At 40.8% G+C, this 14,853-nt stretch overlaps 1 non-coding gene across 1 annotated transcript; it reads left to right on the forward strand.

Moving 5' to 3' along the window:
- Positions 1-2,834: 2,834 nt before the first annotated feature.
- Positions 2,835-2,907, forward strand: trnak-cuu. Its single transcript has one exon. It is a non-coding gene; the product is annotated as a tRNA-Lys (tRNA).
- The last annotated feature ends 11,946 nt before the right edge of the window (positions 2,908-14,853 follow it).

Genomic DNA, 14,853 nt, shown 5'->3' on the forward strand with positions numbered 1-14,853 from the left:
TCAGGTGTTAAGAGCTTTTTATACCTTTGAGTCTTGATCCAAATAGATCCTGTGCAGATATAGACTACATCATATCACATTATAGTAAAGTTAGCTGATGTTGTGCAAGGCTTTACTGGCAGGATGACTTTAACTATTGCATCGATCAAAATGAAGATTTATTTTTATATGTTTTGAAAACGTGTTGAATGAATCATCATTAACATTTTTTTAAAGTGTTCACATTGTTAACTTTCTTTCAGCTGTCTTCCCTCCTTGTTCATGCATTGCTATACTTCGCCGCTCATTATCCTCTATGAATACTTCTAAACAGAACGCATGCATGTGCTCGTGCATCCTCGTGCACGTGCACAGCACAAAATGGGGACGCGATTGTAAAAAAAAACTCAGCGATGCAGGACAAACATGCCAAAAATTTTTCCTTCCACAATAAATCAAGGTTTCTTAATATTTCTCTCTTTTGTCAGCGCTTGTTTTCATCTGCCTATTCCTGCGAGACAAGTTGGCCTGAAGTGACCTCAGCCTTCTCTCTCTACCACCCCCACCCCCCTCCCCCCTCTCCAGTCAGCAATGCATTATCTGACCTAGCCAAGCACACAAGCCCTGATTCATTTTTCTCCTTTCCTCTCGCCGCTAAATCTCCCCCACCACCTCCTTCATCCCCACGCCTGCCTGCCTGCCTGTAATTGTTGATTGTCCTTTCCAGTTTATGCCTGCAGCACCCACACAAACACACACACACACACACACACACACACACACTGAATCTTTATCTTTTTATAGCTCTGTCTTGTTAGGCAGGGAAAGCAGATTTCTCCCCACAGAACACTAAGCCTCTCCTGCAGCCAAAACTGCTCTGTGTTATATAACGAGGGACCTAAAAGTAAGCCACAAAAGTATGAACTCATTTGCAAATGCAGCCTTATTACTGATGCTCTCTGAAGATGAAATGCACGATTGGTAATGTTATGGTTATGTGTGCATTTAGACTTCTCTGCGAGACAGTTATGAAACCACTAAGAGGAAGCCATGGTTTTGTTGTGACTATTTATAACACCACAACCTCAGAAGCACCAGGTGTATTCTAATCTGCTGGAAATGGATAAACACTCCTCCTGCATATGTAAAACCTCAGCTTCCACTGAAATGAGGCTAGGCAGCCAGCACACAGTGACAGCACACATAAACATGAGGGTCTCTATGTGCCCAGTGCACAAAAAAGAGAGAGGGAGCAGCGTTCTGACACGACAGATAAACACCGGAGAAACCTACTGTATGGGTTGAAAGTAGCTGCTCCAGGTTTGCTGATATTCTAGTTTTGAGCCAAAACTAGAATATCAAAAAGTGAAAATAAAAGCCATGTTCACACAGATGTACAACAGAATGTCCAATGATTCACAACTGACTCGACACCCGATGTTATATTATTTTTACTGACCTCAGCGTGGACTCCATGACCTCATGATGTCACAGTTGGGTGTGGTTTTGGGCACAGTAGAGGAAGAGAGACAAAAAAATAACATTACTTCTTCTTTAACTTCTTTTCACTATTTGATGCATCATTAAATTGGGCTTTTTCATGACTAGGACCTACAGTGAGTAGGCTAATATCCAGAATGTGTGACTGCGTTAGAGTATGGCTCTGGAAGTGTATTTCTATCACAGCCAGACAAGCACATTGTATATCATGTCTTGAACGCAACACAGTTGAGTTTGTGCATTGCTTTTCTAATATGCTTGATTCTAAGGAAGACCTACAGGTAGAAACGTCAGTCTCCCCTGACTATCAAACGAAGCAGACGTTTGAGTGCTCCAGACTTCCATGTATTTTGCACTGCAGTTGCATCTATTTAGCTTAAAGTTTGACCTACAGGACCCTAAACATCAACAGATCCATTATCTTAACCTCTTTTCCTGTGCTGTGGCCAATCGCCAGCCATCTTTGGGTGAGAGGTGGGGTACACCCTGGACAGGCCGCCAGTCTATCACAGAGCTGACATATACAGAGAGGCAAACATTCCCACTTTGGACCATTTAGAGTCACTAACTGACCTAACAGCAAATCTTTGGACTGTGGGAAGCAGAAATAGAGAGACATCGTTCAGACATCACTGTATACGTTGCAACACATTCTACTACAGAAACTAATTTGACCGTTTTATCCCTTCAAAATGCTGCAAAAAAAAAAAAAAGAGTGGAGAGTGTTTGCAAATCCGCTGAGCATGTGAATTGACAATGGGAGAGCTGAATCCAGCTGACTGCAGCTGCTGTTCTCTTTTTACTGCCACCTTTATAAAAATGTGATACTGAGAAGAACACAGCTTTAGAGAACAACAGCAAGCGCTGTCTTTACTCAGAAAGTCCTCCTATTGCCCTCCAATCCTCCTCCCACATCGATCCGCCTCTCCTCCCCACCCCCCTGGGAAAGATGGCGGGGGAGTGTAGATTATAGCCTATCCCCGCTCTGCTCAGCCCTGCACTGCCTCGCTCTGACAGCAAAGCCCTTTCACCTACATTCACTGAGTGTCTGCCTGTCTGCGTAGCCACACACACACACACACACACACACACACACACACACACAGTCTGCCTGCCTGGTCTTGTCATGCAGAGTGCAGTAGTGCTCTGCAGTCTGACATGGCTCCCTACAGGAGAGAAGTATTTACCATCTGTCTACATTTACGTACTCGCTTTTCTCCTGTACCCTTGTCTTCATTTCTGTCGCTCCGCCTCTCCTTCTCTCTAAAGTAGATAGAGGAAGCACAGGATCAGAGTGCTAGATGAGGAGGTGATTAAATGAAAGAAGCTGCATAGAGTCACATGCACTATAAGAAGCCCGGCTAGCTCAGTCGGTAGAGCATGAGACTCTTAATCTCAGGGTCGTGGGTTTGAGCCCCACGTTGGGCGCTGTGGTTTTGAGGTGACAGTTAGCTGCCATCTATAAACCCCTGAGTTACTGGAGGTGTCCTTGGACAAGATACCAACACCCCCCAGTAGCACTGTCATCTACTGCAGCTGTCCAAACAACAATTTCCCCAAGGTCATCGATAAAGTGTGTCATCAAAATGATGGTTATTTAGTATTTTGCACTCACGTATCGAAGCAACATGTTCTTTGCCAGAAATCACAAATTCTACAGGAACTCTGAGCGTAACTTAAATGAATTCAACTCACATTAAAATGATGACATGTAAAGGGTGAATGTCAGTTACAAGCCAACCCAACAAACAAGTTGGCTCCTTGGAAGCGAGCAATAAGGAGGTTTAATGAGAGTCAGATGAGAGATGTTGCAATATTGGAGTTTTCAAAACATACATACAAAGGCTCAATTATACCATTGGAGAGCTGGGTGGACCTCTCTCTCCCTCACTTTGATCATTTCTCCTTTATGTGTGTGTGATCAGAGGTCGTGTGGCACAGGCTTGTTGGATGCTCCACGTCAACCCACCATTTTCTTCATGTATGTGTACAGACGGCGTTTTTGTCATTCTGATGGTTCCAAATGTAAATCTCTGTGGCACTGCTCAATGCACATTGCATGCACTCCCCTCAAACATATTGGAGTTCCATACTTTCACATACTTTTTCTTGCCACTGTAGTTGATAAAGGGAGGCTTGAGTGCACTCAAATCTCCAACCTGCTTTCTAGGCTTTTGCACACAAGTAAAAAGATCTGTAGTGGCGGTTTAGACAAACTGATGCATTTGTGCCTGTGGAAACATTTGTTGAGTGTGGTCCCAGGTCTGCAATATGTATGACCGAGTTAGGAAAATGAATATAAGCAACCATCTAAATTCTGTGTGAGAACAACTTGTCCGGTTTCATGTCCCCTACATAATGACCAAGTAGGACTGTGCAATTTGGAATAAATATCAACTTTTCTCCCTCCTGTCTTCCAACAGAGCAGTTGATTGTTAGCTCTGTCTTCATTAGGGCACCACAGGGAGCGCTAGGACTGAAATTAGACCATGCTGATTTGGCCATCCTCCACATTTCTTTCGCTTACTTACTCATGCACACACACACACACACACACACATATTATTTTTCTCCACTAAAGCCTCCTGTCAGCATCTCCGAATATTGTGTGACTGCACATAGTCTCTTTCAACTCATATCTGGTATCACTCTCATTTACCGTCAAACTTTCTGTTAATTGCAAAATGGCATCTTATCAATTTTCTAATGAGGGCACAAATTGAAGACTATAAATTGGAAGATCACACTACCAGGTAAAGCACTCAAGCCTTCATGCATGCAAATTAATTTACGTAGGAGCTGGAGTAGCATTAATAGAAATATTAATAGCAAGCAGAATTAGCGGAAAGTAATTGCCACTGCATTAGCAGAGGTGGGATTTTTAATCAGTACTATTCATTTATGACTCCTATGGCAGAAATGTCTCTAATGAGCAATGGCTGGGGGTTGGTGAAGCCAGCTGTGTGTTGGCTCCAGTACAGAGTCAAGTCCAAAGCCTCATGAAAAACTGCTGAAACGTTGCATCATTACATTTGGAAGTAGGCGTCAGCCACATTGATGTGAACTGTTAACAGCGGTGTTATTGTTACCATTTGAAAGAAAAATGCTGGCCACACTGGCAAGCATAGAAGTAGCACTTTTATGTTTGCCAGTGTGGCCAGCATTTTTTTTTCTAGCATTTCCACTGTTGCAGAAGCACAAACTCAAATACATTTAATTTCTTATTTATTTGGCATTCTTGGTCCTTGCTTTGGACATCAATTACCAACCTGAAGACACAGTTACTACACAGACCACAGTTAATCAATGAAAAGGCAAAGACAATAGCACAGTATAATCTTGGAAGTGACTGGAATATACAAATGAAAATTAGGTGAGACCTGTTTTACTGTTTTTATAGCTTAATCATATAGTTAAAGAAATGTGCACTGTGTAACCTTTCATAAAACACCCATGTGTCATTACTATACTACTGTGTCTTACTGCAGCCTTAGTCTTTGTTTCTCGACCACGCATTTCAAGTCTTAAGCGGAGTGTTTCGAATAAATGTCTTGGTGCACATTGAATTTCCTAATACATTTAAATGTATTAGGGTGTAAATTAGCAGATTAATTCTTCTTATTCATCCTGCTGCTCCCATTATAGTAGTTTTATAATCAATAAAGTTTCATGACCCTGCTCCAGAAGCAGCCATGCAGCCAAAAACAAGATGCTACCTCCACCATGCTGCACGGATGAGCTTGTATGGTTTGGATCATCATCATTGGTCTGTTAAGTCCATAAAACTTTCAGCTCCAGAACTTTTGTGACTTTGACTTGTCTCTACACTGTACTACAAATGTCAAACTTTTTTTCTTGCTTTATATTGTTTAATAAAAGAGGGCTATATTTATGTCCGTGTGCTGTTTTTTCAACCAAATATTAAATCTTATCATGCCACTTGATCACTTGATCACTTTATCATGGGAATCCACATTATCAGAGTAACATACTGTTTAAGGCCGGGATTAGCAGCTGCAGCTGAAAATAGAGAGCAGAGTTTTTACTACGGCTGCTCTGCTATCTCTCTAAAGTTTAGTTTCAAACAGATCCTGACAATGAAATGATTCCACAGCCAAAACAGACTAAATCCAAGGGAAGAGATCCTTCACGTGCCTCTGAACAGTGTTCTTATCTGAAGTAGTGGAGGCAAGGTACAGTACTTACAGAGAGACACAGAAGGTACAGTGAAGGTAGTAAACACTGCACACACACCACTTTGGTCCAGATTGATATATCCAAACTACTGGACGTTGCTGCATGTATTTACGTCTATGTAATAAAAGACATGAGACTGATCTACAGCCAAGCTAGGTGAGGCTGTGTGTGTACGGCTGAGGCTGATGAGAAAGTCCTTTTGCAAGTAGCCCAATATAGTTAATGGAAAACCAAAGAGGTGGACAGACCAACTGAGACCTCCTTCCTGTTGGATCACTCCTGCATTACCAAGGTTACACTGTATGTGAACACTCACACTTTAATTGTGTCAGTCTTTGGCAATGTGAACATTGTCTGCGTTGCCACAAAGATTACCCAACAAATGTGAAGCGCTGCAAAAAAACCTCTCATTCTCTGACAGTTGCGTCCTGTTTCCTTCCTCTTGCCCTCCTTGTCTGCAAATATCAAGTAAAAGGAGGTCAGGCTAACAGGCTTCATGCTCTGTACAGAAAGAGCTGGTAAAAACTGTAAATGTGACATACTGAGCACTACAGGAAACCTAGTACTGGATTTGGAGGTTCAAAGAACTCAGTCGTACTGCATACCAATGTAATCTGCAACATCAAGGTATGTGCACATGGTTCTAATTCTGCACTGGCTCTGTCTCTAGCTACTCTCCGTGCACAGAAGTTTCGATATGAAATGCTTAAAATAAAATGTCATATCAAAATACATATTAAGTTAAACATGTTCTGTGTTTCCGAGCTGTTAATGTAACTATTTTTAAATACCTAGAGCAGATGTGGTGCTGTAAATGTAAAACATCTCAACTGTACTTATAAAGTGGGCTTGATTTTCATCCTTTTGATCCTCCTTGAAATAGCAGCCTCATTCACAGCAAAGGCTGCTATAGTGTTGCCAAGGAAACTCAGGAAATGTCTGTTATTGGCTCAGCTGTATCCAGGCAGCCTATATTACAACAGATAGACACACACACACACACACACGCAGAACACACAAATGCTGCCCCCCTTACACAAACACGTGCGTATGGTCTGGGGGCACAGCGACAACATGCATGTCTATTTGTTTTGTTCTGGTGATGTGAAATTCAATACATTTCCACCACGACGCATGAACATACAGTTCGATTCCATTTTTACTATACAGTAGATGTTAGGAAAGTCATTTATTAACATAAAGGTCAAGTTTCTACAAGAGTTTGTCAGGGGCAAAGCAAAAGCAGTGATTTACAGTGGAGAAAGACAGGAAGTGTGACACAAAGCAGTCAGAGAGTTTCTGTTGCAAATTATGCAAACAGGTGAAAAATTCCACCTGCTTACCAAATCTCCACATGGACCACCTTCACCAAGCGGCCACCTCTGGAAAAAAACAGCATAGTTGTATCTTGCAGGATTTCCAGATAGAAACTCCACTGGTTAAACTTTTGGGAATCTGTAATATTTAATATGCCGTGTGTGCTTTCATTGAGTAGAGACACTGCACTCATCCTGTTACTTAAGTTAAAGTACAAAAGTATTAGCTTGGAGTACTCGAAGTACCATTCTTCCTTTCACGTCAGTGAATATGATAGAATTGGTTTATAATTATTAATGAACGAATGTGTAAACATTACTGAAGCTCTAGTAATTTTAACCAGCAGGTGGTTAATGCATAACAATATGTCATCAGTGATGTGCTGATTTTAATTTTCATTAATGAAGAAAAAACCACAGTGTTTCCCTCTGAACTGTAGCCTAGTAAAAGTAACAGAAAACTGAAATACTCAAGTAAAGTACATGTATTTTAGAATTGTACTTCAGTGGTTTACCTGACTAGATATTTCTTATTGATCATTCAAAGGTTTACGCTACATTTCTGTCATAACAGACCTAGAGGATCAGTCAGGACAGTCGGTCCTTTAAAATATGTCTGGATCACCACTGATAGCACAGAAAGGCTCAGATCTCTACAAATCAATAGTGACCTTATTGGCTGGTCAAAAGATTTGCAAGGCAACGTTATCACCCACTTATTTTCAATGTTGGTCCTGTCTTAGTCCTAGACTGGAGATACACATGCTTTTAAAAACACGTTCATGTGTGCATCATGGCAACTTCATGTAGCCTGCATTGATCTGAAATGGGAGAAGGATAAATAACACTAAATCAACCTTTTTATCATCTTTAATGTAGTGTTGTGTTAGTTGTGTCCTTCAGTAGCTCCTTGGAGGATTTGTTTTATGCTTGATTTGCTTTGGCATGTGTTCTGTACTGCTGCAGAAGCAGAAAGAAGATGTTAAGAAATCCACTGGTCAGTCCTAGGAGACATAATGTGATATTTGTCTTTCTATTTAGAGCTACGGCAAACCAGACTGACAAACACATTAGGAAGACATTTCATTCCTTCCTTTGTGCCTATCTCTTCCTATCTGTCTGTCTTTGTGTTCTGAGCTCTGCAGTTTTGTCTAAAGCCACGTCTTGTGAAATGTCTAATGCTCTCCTTTTTTTCTCACTATTGACCCTGATTTCATCCTTTGGACTTTATTCAGAGTCAGTTGTTTCCAGTTTAAACGTTTTTTTACCAACAGGATGGGACACCCTGGTTCCCTCAGCCAATGGGATTTTTTCCATTGGGTGTTGTGACAAACTCATCTTTACATGTGAACACCACGTTTAGGATTTTTAAACCCTAAATACAGTGTATGATTGTCAGCAGTAAAGAGCTATCATTGGGCTGTCAACAAACTACACCTGGGTATTCTCATTTAGCCACCTGTTCGCAGCCACGCACATGAATGAGTGTTTTTTTTTTTTATGCCTTTTAATAAATTGCCTTGACCTCGTGTATCACAGACTATATTTCAAGCATCTAACCAAAATCCACTCACAACACCCATTGATTGTGTAATAATGCCGCCTGATTTGCGGGTTTTTTGATTCACTGCTATGACACTCTATTTGTGAACACATAATGAAGTGGAAGTAAGGAGGCCATTTTTTGAGGAGTCCTCAACAGTCCTGCACTTGATAGTCGCAAAACATACAAGTGCCAAATGAAAAACCCAAGGTTGTCTTTAATGTTTGCCTTCAGGAACAAGATGGAAAATTGTATCCTGGTCCCCCCCTGTGCTTGGTAAATGATGAGCTGTTATGTAAAAGAATCTTGTGCTCTCTGGAGATCCTAGAGGTTTGCATTGAAACCACAGTAGCTTTGCATGGATTATCTCGCCCCCTCATTATTAATGTTAGAATCCTGCAGTGTGTGTGTGTGTGTGTGAAAGAGAGACTGGAGAAAGATTAATAAGGTAAAACAGGACAGGTTGGATGTTGCAGAGTTAAGGTGGTCAAAGTCATGTACATGGGGAATGTGGGTCATCTTAGTCGCACCTGCACATCACACACCCTAACACACATACACAAACACAACCCCATACCTGACCCTAATTCTAAAACCACGTCTTAACCCCCAGAAAGCGCCTTAACTGGACAAAATGTCCTCTCACTGCAAGTCCTTATAACAAAGGTTTCTAATTACGTTTTTCTGCAAAGACAGACATACACAAACACAAACACACAGTGAAGTGCATACACAAAGGGATTGTGTTGTCAAAGAGAAGGGGTTCTTGAAACACCCACAGAGATTTCTCCTAATCTGCCTTTACAAATTGTGTGTGTGTGTGTGTGTGTGTGTGTGTGTGTGTGTGTGTGTGTGTGTGTGTGTGTGTGTGTGTGTGTGTGTGTGTGTGTGTGTGTGTGTGCGTGTGTTCATGAAGAGGCAGCAGAAAGTGCCATGGGAAAGACCCTGTCCCATCCAGTTTGATGCTGATATTTCACATTCCTTCGTCTGTGTGCAAGTGAGGATGTATTTGGATGTATGTACTGAGAGCAGGAACATTTGAGTGTGTGTGTGTGTGTGTGTGTGTGTGTGTGTCTGTGTGTGTGCGTGCGTGCATGTGTGTGTAAATACTTTGATCTCCAGAGCTCCCTGGAGTTAAGCTCTTCTCTGCCTGGCTTCTGAAAACAGGCAGTCTGTCATAGCAGCCTCTTTACTTAGAGCAGTGTGTGAGAGAGAAAACGGGTGGCGCAAGACAGATACAGTACAAAGAGAAGGGGTGTAGCGGGTTGGGGCAGGGGGTTGGGGAAGAATTCGATGCGGCCTGCAAAAACAAATTTGACATCCATAATGATAGTGCAAGTGAAGTTAAAATTAACGATGGCTATTTTTGCTAAATGCGAAACCAACATGGAGATCAGAGGTCAGGTCTGGCAGCTGGTGGGAATTCAGTGTCTGTGGACCTCACCTGAGGTCTCGTAGCTCCACCCACCTCTGGTCTACATTCACCACTGCTGCTGCTGATCACCGCAGTTTTCCTGATGAAACCATATGTGCCATTCACATACAAATTAGATCAGTGTGCTATTGCCTAAGTTTGCATTGAATTGATGGACATGGCAATGAGCATGTGTGTCACTGTTAAAATTCTAAGTGATTTAACAACTTACTTGAACGTGGTCCATCAAACACATGAGCTATTTCTAATGTGTTTGACAGATCACCTTAAGAATACAGTCATGATCAGGGCTGTAGTTAGATCAAAACTTCAAAGAGTAGCAGTAGTAGTAGTAGTAGAGCAGTTCTCTACAAACCCCAGGGTCAGAGGTTTGATTCCCGGTTCTTCCTGGCTACATGTCAAGGTGTTTTTAGACAAGAAACTGACACCCTGTAGTAGCGCAGACATGCACTGTCTGGCAGCTGTGCCACAAGAATTTCAAAAAGGGGATCAAAATAATAGGAAAACCTGACTTCTAGTCTTGAAACTATTTTACATTTGTGTTATGTGGATAACAATGTTAAGAGTGATGAGACAACAAACCTTCTTTTTCTTTAAATCTGAATGAATCCAATACAGCAGCTCGTTAGAACTCAAATGTGATGTTTTCCTGTAGATAAAATTCAGCAGTGATTTCAGATTTCACTGCCAAAAGTCTGTGAAAGAACAGTTCAGGGCTGTGTGGGTGTGGTTCAATTAGATTTAACTGTGCCCTGGTAACATAAGCAAACAACTATGACACCAGGCCTTTACTCACACCAGGCTGTTTGACTTGTCACAGCAGGAAACACACTGGTGATTCTACTGACGTTATCAGTGGCTACATGGAATTCATCCAAAGGCCAACTGTCTGCAAGTCAGATTTTAAATATTACTGAATCATGACTGGTAATGGAAAAATGTGAGATCATGTTTTTCCATTTTAGCCCTACCCACAGAGAGAAACACAAACCAGAAATCCCCCCCTAAGCATGTGAACAAACCAAAACAGTTCTTAATCAAGTATTTGACTAACAATCTTTTTTTTTTCTTTTTTTACCAACATTAAATTTTGTCATTGATTTCAGAAATTCTTTGTGAGAAAAAATCAGCAGAGCCTCAACTTTGTGATGGATTCCAAACATCCATTACAAATCTATGCCAGTTGTTTAAAACAGGATGTGGGTGCATTTGTTGTCACAAATAATAACATGGCAAATTGTAGCATGAATAATCTTCAGTATTTCAACTCTGAGGATATTGCTTTGTGCATTCGAATCACACAAGGGTAAACAGAGAATGATGATACAGGTTGGTACACGGTGTCATATGACTGAGAGTAAGGAGGGCTAACAAGCAACATTGTGTGACCTTGATCTAATCATTCATGTAATCTGTTTTATTCCAAGCAAACATACATGTATCAGCTAAGGGACACAAGCTTTTTTAATGAAGTCCAATTTCAAGGAGCTACCGTGATTAAACGATAAAAGTGTTCTTTTCCAGTCATGCTTTGCAGTTCTGAATCTCTTAATCAGGACTGATTTTTGAAGCCAGCCTTTTTTTTGACAGAGTGCATGTTCACAGCAAACATGCTGTGAACATGATTATATGAACTCTGGTGACTGTGTTTCCAAACTTTGGTTTGCTTGGCCAAGCGGGAATGATGCCAATTGAACTTGGGTGGCACCAAGTACTGTAAGACTCTGAGAATGGTTTCTCTGTTCTCGTCCGAGACAACTGCGGTGTTTGTTGAATGTGTCATGAGGAGTTTGGATGAAATTATCCCAATGTACAATGGTTGAGGGATATCAGGAGACAGATGTTGACATCGGATAGCCAGAGGTTTGTCATGCTTGGAAAGCCTGGCACAACAAAATAAATTGAGGGCAGACCACAGTCTGGACCGATGAAAATGTCTTCAGATTTTCTTACATATCTTATTCTTATAAGAATACAAGGCTGGGAAAGTTATAGGCTACAACAACTGGAGTTATCTGTATTTTGACTGAAACAACCTGGCAGGATGACGGAATAGAAACGCTCTCCAGTAAAAACTATACTTGTTAGTCCCAGTAATTTTGTTTACAAGAATGTTTGGATTGAATGTAATTGGAAAGGGTGAGGTTAACTGAATTACATTAAATGTTTCCACCCATGCAAAGAAAACAAAATGTAGGTGTGGTTGATTGTACCCTCAGATTGTGCCTGTCAGCTAGAACTGGACTATGGTCTTGTTGAGGTGGACCCGAATAAGAGGTGAGCTCTGATGTTGGTCTTGCTTTTGAAGTTTGCGTACTCCCTGCTCTCTTCCCAGTTATAACCAATCCAAAGTAGCCCTCACGTTGTCTGCTCGAAGTGGGCAAGCAAGTTGAAAAGAAGAAATTCCATGTGCAGTAGCCCACAAGGGCCACAAATCATAATGCCTGAAAAGAAGCAGCTGACGTTAGTTTCCCCCAAATGAGCCACTTCTTTTTAAAGCATAGGTTCTCTTGAAATTCTATCCAATCCAGAGCCAGTGAGAGGTGCTCGGTAAGGAGAACCATGTGTGACAAAAGAATGTGAGGTTTGGAAAAGAGGGCCAGTTTTTCCCTTTTTCCTTGAAAGGGTTTTATGGCCTTTGGTGATCTGCCAAACATTCCTGCCTGCATGATTTCCAATAAAAGCATTTCCCCAGCCTGTAGGCATTTAAAGACATCTCTGTCTCTACATGTTTCCAACTGGTTGACTTTTTCATTGAAATATCTTTAAATATCTTCAATCACCTTCTGGGATTACTTGAGGGGTATGACAAACATTGCATAACAATCCTAGAAATGTACTTAAAAGTGAGCTAATACCCACCATTATCCCTCTTTCACCATAAATTAAATTGAAGCCCACTGTACAAAAGAGGCCAAATAGGCCAAGCTTTGAAATGTAGCTACTGCATTCACCAACAAAGACTTCAGTATTACACGTACAACTATGGGAAAAGGACATATACTCAGTTTGGACTTCATTAGATACACATAGCTAAAGCTGACTAATCCAGCAGTCTGATTACAATTTCAGTTAAGTAGAATAACTAAAAAGGAAACCCATCCACTGCCTTTATGAAATCCACAGTCACTAGATGCCTGGCAAGTAAAAGTTAATTCTGCAGTTTTTCTTCTTGGAGTAATTAGAATTGTTAATGCTGTGTTGATGTTAATGTTTTATAAGCTCTCATTTATTATAGGGCCCTGTGATGGACTGGTGACTTGTCCAGGGACCACAGTCTCCATCTGAAAGCACTGAATGTTGTCCAGTCCAATATCAGCCATTTGCAAAGATTCATTTGAAAGAGCAAATCCTCTCTGTGTCCATGTGTCTTTCTCATCTGTCACTCCAGGTCCAATTTTGCAAACCCACAACTGCAAAGCTTGGTACTGGAGAACTCATACTGTCTGTAGTCTGTAGTAACACCACTGTAGTAATGGACTGGTATTAGTGTGGGCTCTATAACAGATCTGCAGGTACAGAGCGTCAACAATGTGCAGACTTTAATTTTAATACAGACGTGTGTGAAGTGACTGTCTAATTGTCTTCATTAACCCAGCGCACAGTCTTTCCCTGACTCATTAAACTGTGAACTGAAAGTTTAGATATTTTAGGAAAAAAGAAAATAGGATGTTGTGGCTCATATGTGATGGCAGGACAATTATGTTAAATATCAAGACTTGTCATTTATGTTGATTGTGAACACATGTTTACAGATAACACAACTGACTTGCAATTACCCTGCAAAAACATATATGTGATTTCAGTTTAGTTGTAGCCAAGCATAATTGTTAATAATAATAGATACCTTTGGGGACATTCGTGTGGACAGGCAGCTGCATTTTAAGCACCAAGGATTCAGGGTCTTGTTCAGGGACACTATGTCTAATTGGTGTAATCAGCCACTTTCAAACTTCCCCAGGCTAAGGCAGTTTGTACTGTAAGTAGGACTCTGCAGAATGACTTGTATGATGATGCTGTCCCTGTCAGATGTGCAAAACACTAGCACAGTCAGCTCCGGTTAGTATTGCTAAGTGACACAAAGAAAGCAGTTTTCGCACTAATAATGTGACTGCATGTCCTGTCGCGTTCTCCGTTACAGAGTGATGATTAGACATGTTAAATTGAGCTAGTGAAGAGAAAAAACTGTCTCGTCTTTATTTTACCACGGCCGCATTGAGTCAGTTTTTTTTGGCAGTGCTCATACCAGTATATTCAATGTGAATAATTTCTTTACCTGCTGCACATTATTAAAGCCTTACAAAGCTTGTAATAGCATTATGAAGGTAACCTATGAGTAAAACACTGAATAAAATATGACTAAAACTAAACTGAAAATTCCTCTCAAAATTGCCTACACAGACCTGAGACTCATGTATATATGTGTACGAAAATGGATTTTGCATGATGTGGGCTGTTTAAGCCTCAATAATGCCCACCTACAACTATTTAAATGAGGTAAATTATATACTCAACAAGACCAGTCTGATCTATTTTATACATCACAGTTATTCTGAAACTGGGTTTGAGAATAGGTAAGAGACATGAATCATTTTGAGAACAACAAGCTTCTTCTAGAGAGGGACCCACTTCTTTTCTCTCAAATACTGAAACTAAATTGTCAAGGCTATTGAGTGATATGTTGAACTGTGAATCATCTATTATACAGCTTCCTTGAAATGACATATGTCTGAAGCAGATGTCTATGAGCTTTACTGGAGCACAGTGAGATAGGTGTAAAGTAGAAACAAATACAAACCACTAAACTAAAAGCAAGACTCTTATCTCATATGTGTTCTTTTGACACATACACAATTGTGAAGCACGCTGCAAACCACTCTGGT

This window comes from Anabas testudineus, chromosome 4 (genome assembly GCF_900324465.2).
Source record: "Anabas testudineus chromosome 4, fAnaTes1.2, whole genome shotgun sequence".
NCBI classification, from domain to species: Eukaryota; Metazoa; Chordata; class Actinopteri; order Anabantiformes; family Anabantidae; genus Anabas; species Anabas testudineus.